Source organism: Mirounga angustirostris, unplaced genomic scaffold (assembly GCF_029215605.1).
Source record: "Mirounga angustirostris isolate CCGP_5_RB_7025 unplaced genomic scaffold, mMirAng1.0.hap1 SCAF_11, whole genome shotgun sequence".
NCBI lineage: Eukaryota > Metazoa > Chordata > Mammalia > Carnivora > Phocidae > Mirounga > Mirounga angustirostris.
The window spans coordinates 107,367,569-107,380,346 of record NW_026991719.1 but is presented as its reverse complement, the minus strand read 5'-3'; the positions used below and the strand labels follow the sequence as shown (position 1 = coordinate 107,380,346).

Genomic DNA, 12,778 nt, shown 5'->3' with positions numbered 1-12,778 from the left:
GTCCATCAACAGATGAATGGATAAAGAAAATGTGGTCTATAAATACAATGGAATATCATTCAGCTTTTTAAAAAGAAGGAAATTCTACCATTTGTGACAACACAGATGAATGTAGAAGACACTATGCTAAGTAAAAAAGCCAGTCACTGAAGGACAAATATTGCATAGTTCCACTTTTATAAGGATTCTAAAATAGTCAAACTCAAAGAAGCAGAGAGTGGAATGGTGATTGCCAGGGGCTGGGGGGAGTGAGTATAATGTTTCAATTTTGTAAGATGAATAAGTTCTAGATATCTGCTCCATAGCATAGTGCCTATAGTTAAAAGTACAGTATTGTGTACTTTAAAATATGTCAAGAGGATAGAGCTCACGTTAAACGTTCTTATCACAAAACACACACACACACACACATACACACAAACAAGAAAATTTCTGAAGGTGATGGATATGTCAGGGCCTTGATTGTGGTGATGGTATTATGGGTACAGACATATGTCCAAGCTCATTGAAAGGTATACATTAAATATGCAGAATTTTTGTGTATCAATTATACCTCAATAAAGCTTTAAAAAAATGGAAGGGCCATTGCCCATGATTTTTGTTCCTTTGACCAGGAAAATAAATTTTTCCATAAATCAAACCACATTTCCTTTTGTGCCTCATTGATATAAAAAAAATAGCGCCTGAGAAAAAGTAGTGTTAGCTTTTAGAGTCTGTATTTTGAGGAGTATAAGGCAAGGGGATATTTTAAAGGTATTGAGCTAACCAATCAACAGTATTACCACAGCAAACTAATACTATTATTAAAGAATCTATCTAAAAATATTTGATAAGTCATCCCAAAACTCAATCCAGCTACTGATCATTATAAGCCTCCTTCAAGTATCTAAATAAGCAAAAACTACATATATTGTGTATGAAATAATACTGGAATTACATCAACCAGAATGTTAATAGACAAATAAAAGCTTGATCAGATGGCACTAACAGCAGCACTCAGTGAACAGAAACTCTACACAGGGTGCCTGGGTGGCTCAGTTGGTTAAGCGACTGCCTTCGGCTCAGGTCATGATCCTGGAGTCCCTGGATCGAGTCCCGCATCGGGCTCCCTGCTCAGCAGGGAGTCTGCTTCTCCCTCTGACCCTCCCCCTTCTCATGTGCTCTCTCTCATTCTCTCTCTCTCAAATAAATAAATAAAAAATCTTTAAAAAAAAAAAAAGAAACTCTACACAGAGTCAAAACAGGACCACTACCTGCAGAATCAACTCTGACATAGGCCAAGTGGAAGTGCTAACACAGGTCACTAAGTGAGCTGTGCTCTAGCCACAGAATAAGGTACAACATTGGCCACTGCATGAGTTAGCTCCACAGACCATTCCTGAGAGGGGCTATCAATGAAGACAGAACACTGACACTGGCTAAAGCCAGAAATTATACCTTGGGCTTACCCAAATCCCGTTCGTATGCATAGTTGAAATCCTGGCCACAATCTCTACACTCATATTATCCATGGATGAAATGCTATCATTGATCTGAGACACAACTCCAGGGCACATCACAGGTAATGACCTAAAATGACAAAAGATTGAATATTAAATTGGCACACTGTCTGTGCCTTAACACTAACCACAGACTGAGCCTAATGCTGGACCAAGAATAAACATTAGCCGTGAACACTAATTGTCACTTTACCCAATAAAAGACTGAACATAAGTCCTATTCAAATTCTTATTTAGCCTTTTCCAAGGCAACAAGATCAGCATGAACAGCAGCCTCTGGCAGAGCCATAACTGGTCTTTGTTGATTTCCAAGCCTAGAAATACAAGTGATTCCAACACTGACCAGAAAACTAAAGTCAAACCTTGAGCTGAGCCCTATCCCTGGTTGTGGTCCATCTAAGGCTGGCCCACAGACAGCTCTGACACTAATTTTAGAATGAGGCCTCTTCCTACATACAGACTAAATCTTAATATTGGCCAAAATTTGAACCCCAATCTTGTATATTGAATTCCCAATGAGGTATAATTCAGGCCACACTGGAATAATGACAGCTTCCAAGTAAGCTTTCATACCAATCAGAAACAGACTCTGATCCTTGACACAGATTGAACCATGGCTATACGTCCAGGGCCTAATGTTGATATCAGGCTGAGCCCTAAATTTGGTTACATGGTCCTCTAACAAGGGATCCACATTGACTTGTAAAGATAGCAACAGACTGACTAAGCCTTAACCTAAGGAAAGACTGAAGCCAAACACATTCCACCTTATAAACCTGAACCGTGGCCGTAACTTGAACTTTACATTATCTCTTGACAAAACCTTAACCATGGCCTACTGATTGATCTATAAATCCCATCAGACTAACATACCCCAGGCCGTTATTCCACAAATTCATCTTCTTAGACTCAAGTATTTCTTTTCCTGGATATATTTTCAGGCATATTTTCTACCAACAATAGATCAAGAGTCTCACCTTTGTATGTGTAATACACACACACATATACACATGCAATCTAATAAGCTTTGCAGAAATATTACTTGTCACAGCTATGTATTTTAATTATTAATCTTGTTTATTGATATTCCCCCCCATTAGAATATAAGCTCCAAAGGGAAGGGATGTTATCTGTGTTTTTTTCCCCACTTCTCTATTCCCAACATCTTGAATTATGCCTGGAAAGCTGTAGGTACTCAATAAATATTTGTTGAATGGATGAATGAGTAGCTCCTTGTTACTCTTCTATCCTCTTATTTGACCTCTCTATGTTATATTCTAGTAATTATACTTTATTTTCTCTTGGTTCATCTATGTGACCATTTCTTCTCAGCTTCCTTTGAAGGCAAGGAAGCTTGACTTCCTCTACCTACTCCTTGAATATAGTTATTTTCTAGGATTCCATACTTACATACATACATACAATCTTTGTCCTTTAAAAATTACTATTCTAAACACTCTGAGTGAAATTTAATCCATCTTTGCTTAGCTAATTACCATCTATATACTGATGTCTAGTATATAGACATCAGTTTAGTCTGATGTTTAGTTCCAACCCAGACCTCTCTCCTGTGCTTCAGACCCACACTTCCTTGCAGCTACCAGGTATCTCCACCCAAATGTTCCACAGACTCCTCAAATTTTAAGTGTCCAAAACTTAATTTCTCCTATCCCTCACAAAACTTGTTACTTTTTCTGGGTTCCCTATCTAAATGAGTGGTACAACCACATACTCAATCTTCCAAATCAGAACTTGAGAGTCTCAAGACACTCCTTCTTTTCCCTCACTTTCCATATCCAAATTATCACCAAGTCCATCTGATCATACCATGTCTTTGCTTAAGATCCTTTGACAGTTCTCTGCTATTTCAGGTTAAATTTTGAACTCATTGGTATGGCCCTCTATTCCTGCCTGATCTCGTTGTTTTTTGTTTTTTTGTTTTTGTTTTTGTTTTTGTTTTGGTGGGGGGAGGTGTTCTCTGCACTTCCTCACATTCTTTTTTTTTTATTTTTAAACATTTTTATTTTTTTAAGACTTTATTTGTCAGAGAGAGAGAGAGAGCACAAGCAGGGGGAGCGGCAGGCAGAGGGAGAAGCAGGCTCCCTGACAGCAAGGAGCCTGATGTGGGGCTCGATCCCAGAACCCTCGGATCATGACCTGAGCAGAAGGCAGCCGCTTAATTGAGCCACCCAGGCATCCCGCTTTCTCACATTCTTATTCCTCAGTATGAAATATGGTTGACCTCCCCACCCCCAAATACCTTACCAGTTCTTCAAGTCTCACCATTCAAGCATGGCTTCTTTCAGTAGTAGAATGAGTTCTTCTGCTTCTATGGTCCTGTAGAACCCTATGTAGACATTTTTTAGAGCACTTTTTACATTGTATACTCTGTCTCTTCTCATAGATTGTGAGCTACTTAAGGGCAAGGGATGTTTTCTAATTCTGTAGCAATAGTGCCTAGCCCAGAGCCTTGCACAAAGCAGTTTGCTGAGTAAATTATTCAGTCCATTAAGTCCTCTTTTTTCACTTCTCTTTTAAATATTTTAGGCAATTACCTTAGCAAAATGCAATCCCTCTTTGTATTCATTCCACTTGTGAGTCAAAAAGTTGTCCTGATCAGTAAAATTGTAGTAACCCAACTGTAATGATCCATTCAGCTATAAGGATTCATCTCTAACAAAGAAAAAAAGTCGAACATTAGGAGTGAAATCAACGTTAATAAACCATCATTTTCCTCAACCTTTAAATTGTTTGAAAGTGCTAGATGTCGCCATCTATTTCTTTATCTACCTCTTTTAACATGTCTATTACTAAAACAGTAGTTTCTTTTTTTTTTTTAAGATTCTATTTATTTAGGGGCGCCTGGGTGGCTCAGTCATTGGGCGTCTGCCTTCCGCTCAGGTCATGATCCCGGGGTCCTGGGATCGAGCCCCGCGTCGGGCTCCCCGCTCTGTGGGAGGCCTGCTTCTCCCTCTCCAACTCCCCCTGCTTGTGTGCCCTCTCTCGCTGTGTCTCTCTCTGTCAGATAAATAAATGAAATCTTAAAAAAAAAAAAAAGATTCTATTTATTTATTTGACACAGAGAGAGAGAGACAGAGAGCAAACACAAGCAGGGGGAACGGCAGGCAGGGGAGAAGCAGGCTCCCTGCTGAGCAAGGAGCACAATGCGGGACTTGATCCCAGGACCCCGGGATCATGACCTGAGCTGAAGGCAGCCGCTTAACTGACTGAGCCACCCAGGGGCCCCCAAAACAATAGTTTCTTAAAGAAATATACATTTATTTCTTATTATTCAAGTTGTATTCTCTACCTGTTCTAAATTGTTGCATTACACCAGTGATGTGGCAACTGTTCTTTGTGGCAACAATGTGGCTTCCTTATGGGTTAAGTGGGCTTCTGCTGGGCTGGCTTAGATCACATTGCTATGCCTCTTATGATACTACTTTGAAGTAAAAATGTGATACCCGACTAGAAACATAGTATACATTTCCCCCAGAACCTCTGAAGTGATTCTAATGCAGATGGTTCACACAGAACACACTATGACATTTTAAAGGACCAGTTATTCTAAGTTTATCAGAGCATAAATAACATTTTTTTAAGTTTTTCAATCAAAACTCAATGAGAATTTTAAATCACGACATAAAGTGCTTCCGCTAAAATGTTAATAGCTTAACCAATAGTAAATTAATCTAGAACCTTCATCTACCCCCACAAGCACAACCCCATACCCCAAGAAGAGAGATTCTGTAGGGCACTACACTACAAACTACAACACCTACAATAATACCCTCCCACATCTGAACTCGGGGGATGATCGGACTGGAGGTAGGAATTGTGGGTATACAGAAAGAAGTGCCTCGACTTCATCTCCCACAATCCTCTGTCTTCACTTGAGTCTCTCCTCCAATGCCAATATTGGATCCTCCCAGGAAGAACGGCCTCCAACGGCCTAAAACTACATTTCCCATGAGGACAAGGGATAGGGCCTCCGGCTTCCCTGGTGACCAGTAACCAATAGGAGACACTGAAGCAGTCGCGATGTGGGTGAGAGTCCAGCCCTGGGCCTGAGTGCCGGGCCTAAGCCGGCTAGCGCAAGGCGGGGAGTTGAGAAGACAGTTGCGTGGCGTGGGGCGCCGCGAGGGCGCTGTGCTCTCAGAAGCTGTTACGCCGGCCCGATTTTCCGCGGCTGTATAAGGAGTAGCCCTTCGGTAGCCGGAGAGCTGGAGGTCAGAGAGGCAGAAAGCCCGAGCGGCTATGGCTGGGGACTGTGGGACCGAGGGGGCCTAGGGAGGAGGGTGCTTCCGGGCCGCTGTCTTCAGCGCCTAACTCCGCCCAGCTCCGCCTCTGCCGGGGAGGGGGTGTCGGGCCTGGGAGTCGGGGGTGGGCTTTTGAGCTCTCCACGCCAGTTTCCTCGAGCTTCGAGCCTCGGGAGCGCGCCCTCTCTTCTTTTTCTGCCTCGCCCTCTCTCTTTTTCTCCTCACAACGCCATCGTCTCTCCCCGCTCCCGTCTGGTGCCACCTCAGGGATCTGAAGTTAGGGTTCTCGACCGGGGTCTTACTTAGGCGGCGTCTGGACGCTCCTTCTTACTACTTGGAGGAGTTGGGTGACCTCTTTCCTCTCTTCCCTCAATTTACATTTCAGATTTGGACACACACCACTCCCAATGCACACACTCCCCAATTCCCTGTGGGGGCGTGGGAATTCCCCGCCACGCCCAGGGAGTGACTTTTTGCCAAATTTTCACTTTTTGCTTCCTTGCTGGTGGGATAAAGTTCGTCGCCCACTCTTTATTGGCCCTTCCAGCCACCCGCCCCTTCCCTGACCAGATCTTTGGAGTGGAAAGGGTTTCTCCTCAGTTTCTAAAAGGCGTGGGGAGCAGTAGATAGAAGAAATTTCGCTTTTGAGAAATACGTGGTTAAGGTTCAGTGCAGTGTTCTGGTGAGAGTCAAAGGCAGGTTAGACCTCTTTTAAAAACCGAGCGCTTTCGGGGTTTCCAGCACGGACTGATACAGCACTAATACAAAGATTTAGGGGGCACACCGACTGCGGAATAAAGTAGACTGTGCGAAACAGACTGTATCAATTATTTTATTATTACAAAAGCATGCAAAAAGTGTGTAATACTGATGTGGTTGGGAGTTGATCTATGGAAGGTCAAGCCTAACCCTGGAAGTGCTGTAGCTTGACACTGTTGTCTGTCTTCCAGACTAATCCTGGTAGGCTTTGTGGAGGAGGTGAATTTTAATTTCGGCTCCAGAGGAGTAAAGAGGATTTGAAATGGGCAAAGAGGAGGGAGAAAATGCCTTCTGGTACCGGGATTGGTATCTGAAAAGGGCAGATAGAAGAGGGAGCACTTTTGTGAAGGGTGGGTATGCCTGACTGGAATAAAAGGTGTCATCAAGAAGAGATTGGGAAAGAAATAGTGTTGGAAAGCTTGGGGTCATAATAACAAGATACTTTAAAGCATCCACATAGTTTGGATATTATTCTATATCAAATAAAACTAAAGACAAAAAATTAAGATTGGGTGATTTTTTGTTTTTGTTTTTTTTTTTCATCCTAGGGGAACCTGATTTGGGATCATTTCTTGGAGAACACAAAGAAGTGTGGTGGTATGTTCCAGGTGTGAGTTTAATTTAAACCTAAGAAGAACTTTGCCTTATAGACTGTTTTGTTAGTGGCTATTCTTAGCTACACTCTATAGTTGTCATTTTAAAGCCTGGTGCCATAAATTTATTTTCTTAAGAAATGTATTTGCTGCCCTTATGCATCATATTATCTGAATTGTAGTCATTTCATTGGGTAACAATAATGACTATTTATTGAGCCCATGTAATGTTCCAGGCACTATCATAAGCACTTTGTTGCATTATCTTAAGAGTCTTATGAAGTAGGTACTATTTTTCCCAGTTTTCTAAAAGAGAAAACTAAAAGGCAGAGAAGTGTAACAATTTACCCAAAGTCACATGGATTGTAAGGAGTTGAGTTGGGGTTTGGATGTATAGATCTCTGGCTTGAAAGCCCATGCTCTCTCCACCATGGTTTACTAGTCTCATTGTTCACTTTTCTTCTTGACTTTCCATTTGTGGTAAGGAAAGATTATTGTGAAGTATAGTTGATCATCCTGGCAGAAACCCAAATGATTCACTTTTAGTTTCTATGTCAGTATGTGTATGCTGTAAAGTAACTGCCAAAACCAAATTAGCTTAACTGCTATTGCAGCCATAGCTAATTGTGTCTGCCAAAACTATAGTCAGTATGGCTATTTCTGAATCAGATAAATTCTCTTTAAAAAACATGTCTTACATGTAAGCTACCTGGACAGTACTTTAGGTTTTGTTTTATTGTAGCTTTTGTTTTAAGTGACTTCCTAGGTCACTAGGTCTCCTCCGTGACCTTTGCTCACATGGAGTGTTCAGGATGCAACAGAGTATGAGATGTGAGCTCTCCCTAGGTCTAGCTGGGGAGGTGTATGCCCATAATTCTGAGATAATGTGTAGTGTAACAGAGACAGGTACAAAGTGCTATTAGAAGGGTAAAGGAAGGAGTGTCTAACTATAAGGGAAAGTCAGGGAGAAGGCTTCTGTAAGGAGGTGACCTGACAGGTCTTGAAGGATAATGAGTTTGCCAAGCAGAGAACAGTAGAGGGGAGGCATTCCAGATTAGAAAGAGCAGTCTGTGACATGTAGCTATAGAAGAGCAAAGCATGTCCATTCAATATTTAGGAATTCAGCATGGCTAGGGTACAGATTGTTTGGGAAAGGAAGGTTTGTAATGGTAGAAGAGTCTGGAAAGATAGGTTGGGGCTCATTTGTGAAGTACCTTGAATGCTGTGCTAAGAAATTTGGATGTGCTCAGGACACCTGGGTGTCCGTTGGTTAAGCGTCCGAGTCCTGATCTCAGCTCAGGTCTTGATCTCAGGGTTGTGAGTTCAAGCCCTGCCTTGGGCTCTATGCTAGGCATGGAGCCTACTTAATAATAATAATAATAATAATAATAATTTTTTTAAAAAAGAAAGAAATTTGGATGTGCTCCCATAAGCCATTGTTTTTCAAACTGTAGGGTGTCTGCCAGTGGTGGTTATGTTGTATTCCCGCAAACATTTTAAGTTTTAGTAATTATATATTCTGATGTGTCTCATAAAAGATAAAACTGAACTATGTCATCAATCTAAAGTTATGCAGGAAATGGCTTAGTAAAAATAGAAAGTGAACAAGTTTTATGTTGATTTAAAGACAAATACTAAGTAAATAATAGTACATGTGGTATGTGAATATGATAATACTCAAATAAAATTTGGGAAATAGTGATTGTAGGCAATAAAAAACATTAAAATATTTTAGAAGAGGAGCACCATAATGAGGTTTTTACTTTAGGATGCACTGGAGTGGGGCCTGACCAGTTAGGAAGCTAGAGATGATGAGGACCCAAAGGAGCTTCATATGAGAGGAGGGAACAGATATAAGAGACATTTAGGAGGTAGAATTAGTAGGACTTGGTAGAGGTGACTATTATTATTCTATCAATGTCATCAGAATTATTTTTAAAAGTCTGTATGTCACTTGTCTGTTATCCTTTATATTCTAAGATGTGCATATTACTGCCCAAATCAGGCTATGCACATATATACATGAAGGTATCAGTGGAGGCTGTTTTCACGAATGGGTTTGGATTACACACGGGCATCTTCACTGCCTTACTGAGTGTCCCTGACAGCAGTGGCACAAATATTCAAGGCACTGGTAAGGAATATGAGTATGATCTGTGACCCTTAGTCATCTGAGGAACTCCTCCTTCAAGACTCAGTTCAAATATCAACATCTCTTTGAAGCCTTTCCTGCAACTCTCCCCACCCCCACCACCACACACAAACACATGCAAGCATACATGAAATAATGTTAGGCTCCTGGCTTCCATGGAACCCTGCACTTACCTCTGTCCTGGGCTGCACCACACTATAGTGTGTCAGTCTGTGGATGTGTCTGGCTCTCCCCTAGACTGTGAGCTTCTTGAGGGCAGGGGCCAGGTCTCATTTATCTCCATACCCAGAGCATCTAGAACAGCTCTTGGCACTTGGTAGATACCTAATAAATGGTTATTGGACGAAAAACAATGGATAAACATATTCATATGAATGTAACTCGGAACTTTGGTACGATAGTGCCAAATGTTACAAGAAGATTAGCTCTTTGCTACATTAGCTGCTTTTGCTGAATAAAGCAGTAAATTAAAGTGACCTGAATGCATAACTTCACTAGAGGTTTCTTTCTTTTTTTTTTCATTTTCCTCCACTCTCCTGTGGTCCCCTTCCCTTTTTCATTCCCATCAATTATCCACCCAGCCACCTGTTCCTTAGACCTGCTCATTGCTTTGCTCCTCTTGACAGAGTTCACATTGTTCCTGTCCCAATACCCTGCCAAAGATCCATCCCTCCTCTCCACCCACCAAATCCAGTTGACTCCATCCTTGAAATCACTCTCAAATGGGTCTCTCACTCATAAGTGCTGCTAGTGGGACTGTAATTTGGAGAGAAATTATCAGTATATATCAAAAATCTTAAAATTGACATAGCTTTCAGTCTACCACTTCAACTTCTGGGGCTCTATGCTGAGGAAGTAGATGTGGTATTTCCAAAATTTTAGCTCTCAGGATATCTATCCCAGGGGAAAAAAAGAGAAAAACAGCATTTTAAATGTCCCCAGTACTAGAGATTTGGATTAAATCAATTATGGTATATCTATAGAATAGTTCACTAAGTAGCCATTTAAGTTGATGTTACTAAAAAATATTTAGTGATGTTGAAAGTTGTTTGTGATATAGTAAGAGAAAATTCAGGTTATGAAGCTGACAAATTCCAGTTTAAACACACACACATACACATGCACGTGGCCACACACACAGACACCCCGTGTATGCATACATTGGAAATTATCATTATCCTGTAATGTTAAACACAAAAATTCAATAATGGTTTGCTGTAAATGGTAAGGTAATGTGAGTTCTCTTTTTAACATTTTGCATCTTTTTATTTTTTAATCATCTATAATAGTATATTTGTTACTTTTTAAAAGTTATTAAAAATGTTTTTCCCATGTCTACCCCTATTATCATTGCCATAGTTTGGGGCACACCCCCCCCACATACACACCCTGCAACACACACACACACACACACACATACAACTTCTAGCCTGGATTACTACTGTCTCCAACCTGCTTACCTTCCAATCCATTTTCCACCAGTGCTAACAATGATTTTTCTAAATCGCAAATCTGACGCTATCCATCGCTATATAAAATAGTTCAGAGGCTGCCCATTGTCCTCAAGATAGAATCCAAATTTCTTAGATTGGCTTATAAAACTTTTGAAAATCAGCTCCCTGCTTTTCTCCCCAGTGTCACTTTTTCCTCCTATGATTTACTTTTTCTTGGTGTCTAAGGCCAGTGCCTGGCATATAATAGGTATTTAGTTAATGCTAGCCAAATGTTGATGTGGACTATATGGGTTAACTGTTGTGTGCCAGGATTTCATTTCATCCTCACTAAAAATATTACATACATGCAATAGTTACCCCTATTTTACAGATGAGGAAAATTAAATACATAAAAGTGGGAAGAAAAATCATCATAAAGAACATTTTTTTAAAGGAAAAAATTGAAACCTCCTGCTATAACACAGCTCTCTTCATTTTCCTGCAGCCCTTGCCAATCTTAGTATACGCACAGACTTTGTTCATTCCCTTGGGCAAGTTATATGTGACCACAGCATAACAAGAACAGTACAGACTGACATGATCTCACCATGTCACAGTTCACATTGTGCTAATTTACAGAAATCTTTCCTTTGTGTACATAACACTTCATGCAGGAGAGACAGAAGAGCTCCAGTTGCTCTGTTTTTCTTCCTGTTTTGAAATTCTATGTCTTTTGGGATGGGGATGTCAGCAGAGAGCTACAGAAAACTGTGATAGAATTGAATGTACAAGAAACAATGTGTCTCATGGGAGCCAATGTCATTGGTTAATTTATTTTTTTAAATGTCATGTAGATGTATTTTCCAGCGATCTCTCCCCAGGGAAGACCTTGGTTGAATTCAACTGTTAATCCTATTTACAGAATGCAGCCCATGCGTGCACTGTATTCCTGCATTGTTAAGTGATCTTAGACATATGTAGTGGATTACCATAACGACATACAATCAGGTGAATATGGGATATCTGATTTTCTCTACAAAATGTATCCGTGTTCATATTGTCATTCAGGATCCTGCAGCGTGGTCTTTCCTTCATTTGCCTTACAAATAATACCCATTGTGCAAAAATGGATGCTTTTAAAGGACAGAAGTCCTAAGAATGAATTGTCTGAATAAAATGATATTACTTTGTAAGGAATTGTCGCTTTTAAATACTCCAAGAGAAAGAATCTATAATTCTCTTGTTCCATGATCAAATAAGTTGAATACAGAAATTACAGATAGAGTTTCAATTATTTGATGAATTATTGTGGGCTTATTATGTGCAAAGCATTCTGTTAGACACTGCACTAGATACTTACAAATACCCTCTTTTAATGCCTTCCAGAGAGGCAGAGACAGAGATTGATATAGTATACACACAAGAATGAGTGTGCAAGAGCAAATGACAGAGAAGATTTTAACAAGCAGGCACATCTTATAAATGAAGATCTACCCAGCTGAAAATTGGGATATGTGCCAGTAGGAACTTACTCTTTTTTTTTTCCTCTTTCCTCTGTGGGATATATAGGCAAAAATGAGTTACCAGATAGCTGATAAGCAAATGATCTACTTCTCTGTTTACAAACAGTTTGAGAGAAGGAACAGTGACTTTGTGTACGTCCAGCCCTGCACAAGCCTGCTAGTGATGTGAGAGTTATGACTATGTCAGCTTTTCCAGGGTTTCTCTCTGCTGCAGAGATTTGGCAGACACCTCAGACAAATTTTATGTCTCTTAAATCTTCCTCAAGCTAGGCTTGGCTCATAGATTTATATGTACAAAAAAAGCAAATGTTTACCAGTTTGACATTTTTGAAGATCAAAACAGACTCAGTTTTTTTTTTTTTTTAAATTCAGCATACACCTCAGTTTAGTCTACAGAAGGGGCTAATTGCTTTCGCTATTTGTTTAAAATAGCTGAAATGTTTACTTTCCAGAAGTGGCAACGGATCCTATGTCTAAAGATTTATATTCCAGGCCTCAGTGTTGCTTCCTCTTTTCCTTGCCTACAAGCGTCAAGTTTTGCTAAAGTCTTCATTTTCTTT

The 12,778-nt window shown here is 40.4% G+C and overlaps 1 protein-coding gene and 1 long non-coding RNA gene across 10 annotated transcripts in view; one reads left to right on the top strand and one right to left on the bottom strand.

The window, feature by feature from the left end:
• Positions 1-1,422: 1,422 nt before the first annotated feature.
• Positions 1,423-6,129, bottom strand: LOC123838861 (uncharacterized). 2 transcript variants are annotated; one of them, XR_006789526.2, is made up of 4 exons: positions 6,061-6,129; positions 4,055-4,172; positions 3,783-3,846; positions 1,423-1,569 (listed from the first exon to the last, which is right to left on the bottom strand). It is a non-coding gene; the product is annotated as an uncharacterized LOC123838861 (long non-coding RNA). The 2 variants fall into 2 exon arrangements; XR_010406260.1 differs by lacking the exon at positions 3,783-3,846.
• The window catches only part of ENOX2 (ecto-NOX disulfide-thiol exchanger 2), a 284,761-nt gene continuing 277,507 nt past the window's right edge, over positions 5,525-12,778 (top strand). For 3 of the 8 annotated variants that reach the window (XM_064574574.1, XM_064574573.1, XM_064574572.1), the window contains exons 1-2: positions 5,526-5,728; positions 7,066-7,125. The gene's annotated coding sequence lies outside the window, so the exon portion shown is untranslated. Of the gene's footprint in view, positions 5,729-7,065; positions 7,126-12,778 lie in introns of those variants that run through there. The other 5 variants (XM_064574576.1, XM_064574575.1, XM_064574569.1 and 2 more) reach the window with 4 other exon arrangements.